This window comes from Octopus bimaculoides, chromosome 7 (genome assembly GCF_001194135.2).
Source record: "Octopus bimaculoides isolate UCB-OBI-ISO-001 chromosome 7, ASM119413v2, whole genome shotgun sequence".
NCBI classification, from domain to species: domain Eukaryota; kingdom Metazoa; phylum Mollusca; class Cephalopoda; order Octopoda; family Octopodidae; genus Octopus; species Octopus bimaculoides.
Window position 1 is genome coordinate 85989334 of NC_068987.1, and position 4986 is coordinate 85994319.

The following is a 4986-nucleotide window of genomic DNA, read 5'->3' on the forward strand; positions in this document are numbered from 1 at the left end:
ATATATATATATATATATATATATATATATATATATATATATATATATATATATATACACTCATATCTGCATATGTCTATGAATATATACAAATGTATGGATGCATGTATGTGTGTATGTACATTCGAGGTATCTGAAATGCATTAATGAAATATCTTCTGAAGTGAGACGCTGCTATGATGTAAGAGTGCTCACCTATATATCAAGCAGTCTTCCATCTTTCAATATCTGGAAAAACCACTTCCCTCGCTGGCGTAAGCGACCATTTATGATATGAATCATGTTAGTGGTATAAGTTGTTTCGCCCTATTACGTAAACATCTAATATACTAAATAAATGAATAAGAAAAAAATCACCACGAAATATATATTTTAACACATTACTTATCTCTATGTAATGCTACGAAATATAAACATGACATGTTTATCAATTTGTCTGTAGGTTGAAAAAGTGATGAACAGCCTTAACAGATGTTCGGATCTTATTGGGTTCTCATCAGAAGCGTCTACACTATTTGAGCAATATTTGTCTGGAATTTTGTACAGCAATTACGTCAGAATGCATCTGCACTTACACTTCAAGCACAGAAGTCTATCGGAAGGAATGTTTCCACGTCTATTGATGTATGACTTCATCTTTAGATATCTCATTCCTAAGATTTATTCGGCAAGCAGTGAGATCCAGTTTCAGTCCCGCTGCCTGGCATTTAGGGCAAGTGAGGTGTCTTGTGGCTGGAGTGGGTCGGCAGAAATTGAAAAAGCCCGTCGTATATATATGTGTATGTGTGTGTTTGTGTGTGTGCGCGCTTACGTGAGTGCGTGTATTTCTGTCTTTGATCTTCCCCACAAGCGGCGTTGGCGTGCTTATGTCCCGGTAGCATAGCGGTTTTGGCAAATAGACCAATAGAATAGGTACTAAGCTTAAAAAATAAGTCCTGGGCTCGAGTGTTTTCGATTAAATCCCTCATGGTGGTTCCCCAGCATGGCCGCACTCAAATGACAGAAAGAAGTAACAGATAAAACACAGAATAAAGTCACCAGTATGATGTTTAATAGCAACCGGGAGTTCGTTCGTATATTGCGTTAGCAATTTATTAGATATGGTGGACTCTCTTTCCATGAACGACAGCTGGAAATTCTGCAGCTTCTTGCTGACCAACCATCCATCATATTGACTGGTGCACAACTTGCCACACGTCAGATACTAGAGTGAGAGCAAAACAGCATGAAATGAAGTGATTTGCCCAAGATCATAACACAATTGCCTGGTACAGAAATCGAAACCATATCTTACTATTGCGAGTGTAATACTGTCATTCCCAGGGAACGCTCATTTACATGTTACTAGATATAGAAGCGAACTGACCACCTAATCCTAATCTCTTATGAACGAGGAATAACCGATATAAATTTAACTAACACCAAACAGCCATAATAGAATGGCTTTTATCCCAGGTTCGTTTGATTGAAAAGTTTTACCACGACACCATATATTAAATGCTTGTTAAATATCATCAGGTATACTCTGTATAATTTGTAAGTTAAAACCAAAATTCTTATATTTGTATTTGGTGGATTAGTAATACAAATCAGAACAAAATAACTATAGACAGGAAAAAATGTAAGCTGGCTATATACAACGGCAAATCTCTATCACATGCCCATCTTATATATTCCCTGAAGAACGAAGAGACTAAATTAACAACATCCATTTTGGGAAATAGAAAATGTTATATACAAATATAGCCTTTGGATATCATATTTCTAATAATATAAAATACATTTGGATTAATCTGACACTGTGTTTATTGGTTGACGCTTCTGTGTGCGTGCGCGTTGTGTAGATGTGGGCGTGAAACTAACTCAAACACACACACACACACACACACTATATATATATATATATATATATATATATATATGTATATGTATATAAAAATAAAACAGGCATCCACACCTATATATGGCAGGTATAGCGTAAACGTATTCCATAACTGTTATCACTAAAGACCACGTGGGTACTTAATATACCGTTATCTAATACCCGGTGCGAAACCGGTTGGTAAGCTCGGCTGGAAGGGATCTATAATACTGTACACTTTCAATAACATTGCCACTTGAGAAATAAACGACTGTCTATTTTTTCTGACAGGTAGATACCTAGACGACCGCACACACATACACACACACACACACACACACACACATATGCATATGTGTGTGCAAAATGATTATCGTTTGCACAAACTTGCTTTGCAACAATTACGTGGGTTTTGTTTTGATCCTACTGCATGACACCTTCAGCAAGTGTATTCTACTATATTCTCAAGCTGACTAATGAAGACAGTAAACGGAACAAGGAGTCTATCCTAAATGCTAATCGGAAACCACCATTAAACAAGAGACAAGAACTACATGAAGCTGACAAGCTATAATAACGATACCACCTTGAACACATCTCTATCCTTTCCCTAATGCTTAGGCATAGATATTAGATTTACTCTGTCTCTGATTTCTCCACTTGATTATTAACATTGATTATCAAAGAAACAGAAGGGATAATTTCTTGTTCTGCTTTGACATTTTCAAGTCATTTAGCATTGCTTTGGATTAATGTTGTTTTTTATTTACTTATTTAACGCCTATTTTACCTTTTACTCGAACCGTGCCAGGCTGCGACACGTCTTCTAAGGTCTGTTCCAAAAGCTGACCCAGGTGGCTTGTTCGTAATTCTGATGGTTATTCCAACGTTTATTTTTTTGGTCAATTTACTGAGTTACATCTACTAAATTCTCTGTAAAACATTGATCGGCCCGAGGTGGCCTGGATCTGTGTTAGAATACACTTAAAGTGCTGTTCTGTGAGACTGAACAGAAAACCACTTTGCAACAGACGAGCTTTTTTGACCATACAGCGGCGGGTGGTAGATGGAACGGAAATACATTCTGTTTTATGTTTTTACCATATGCGAACATTTGCAATTACTATATCTAAATGTGTACAATATAGGAAATGTTTAGCTGAAAATGAAGAAATAAAAATGCTTTATTTACTGATTTGTATATCGATAACAGTGTAATCTGTCAGTAAAAAGTAAGTAATGAGTAATTTATTTGAAAGAAGTCTTTTATCAATCTACTCATTGCAACTATTGCCTAGTTCCTTTCATACATTTTCTTTCTTTCTCTTGTCTCTGTATCTCTCTCTTTGATTCTCTTTCAATATTTCCTCATTTTTCTTACTTCGGATAACATTTTTTAAACATGTTTTGCTTTACTATATCTATTTTTAACAATTGACATAAACAATTGATGTCGATCTGATATTGTTTTGAGATCGTATCCAACACTGTTTCTAATATATAATAATAAAAAAAAACCCCTACATATATATATATATTCCGGGTTAAGGTTCAAAAGAAAAGAGAATGTTTGAAACCGAATTAAAATGCAATATATTAATTTGAATGGAATTAATTCTATTTTACATAGGAGGATCAGAAACATAACAGCTTCAGTTTTGTTTAATAAATGCATATTAGTATTAATAGAATTTCATTCGATATTATGATATCACTGAAATGAGCTACACGACCGATTGTTGTTGAAGTTGAAAGTCAATTAGTAATTTGTCTGATTAGCCTGTTTTATAGCGACTCCACAGAGAGAAAGAGAGAAACACTCCAGAGAGATAGGCATAATGAAGTAGACTTATACTAATGGATATTGCAACATAGCGTAATAGCGTACGATATCTTTCGTTGCAGCCAAATATTACCACTACTACTACTACTACTACTACTACTACTACTACTACTACTACTACTACTACTACTACTACAGCTGCTGCAGCTATGTCTGCTACTTTTCTTTTCTACTATAGGCACAAGGCCTGAAATTTGGGGGGACGAAGCCAGTCAATTATATCGACTCCAGTCGACCTCAGCGGAATTTGAACTCAGAACGTAAATACAAACGAAATACCACTAAGCATTTAGCCCGGTGTGCTGACGTTTCTGCCAGCTCGACACCTTGTCTCCTACTACTAAAACAGCTACTACTACTACTACTACTACTACTACTACTACTACTACTACTACTACAGTTGCTGTTGCTGATACTACTGAAGAAGAAGAAGAAGAAGAAGAAGAAGAAGAAGAAGAAGAAGAAGAACAACAACAACAACAACAACAACAACAACAACAACAAGGAAAGGAAAAAAGAAGAAGAAAAAGAAAAAAAGAAAGAAAAAGAGTTTCGGGAAACAGGACTTTGGTCAATTATGCATGTAAACTACGTTGAACCATTATATACAGGTCTAATTCACCTTTTATTCTATAGAATGAAAAAAACAAAACAATGATGAATGACCTTATTCGATTTTCAGATCTTACTGAATTCTCATCAGACGCCTGTATATGAGATGGAGAAACCCAGGAGAAACGAGTAGCCAATCTGTCTATAGACTCAACAATTGGAGTAATTACAGAAAACTGGAGGTAGTAATGTGCGTTCTGTGTCATCACTTTTTACCTTAGATGTCAGTGGCCTGCCAACGTGGAACTTAGTACGTTTCATACACTACATATACTGTATTGTATTAATGGTTGACATGTATCAAAATTTCCTTAATTGGTGATAATACAATTAAAACGTATTGTTATTTTCAATGAATTGCACTTGCTCCTGAAAATTCCATTTGTTCTCATGTATGTTTAAATCAATACATTATATTTTACATGGATTACATTTGCGTTTTTTTTTCTGTTTTGGTGAGTGGCTAAGTCTACATTACCTCAGCCGTCATGTTCAAATCGTTTCAGATCGAATGAAAAGAGTATTTGTTTCATGAAGAAAATAAGAAATATTTCCATCCAACAGGTAACTTGCCAGTAATAGAAAGCTAATCCCCACCCCACCCCACCCCACCTCCTTATATAATCTGTTCAGCATAGCATGTGATCATGTAATGCAATGCTTTTATTAT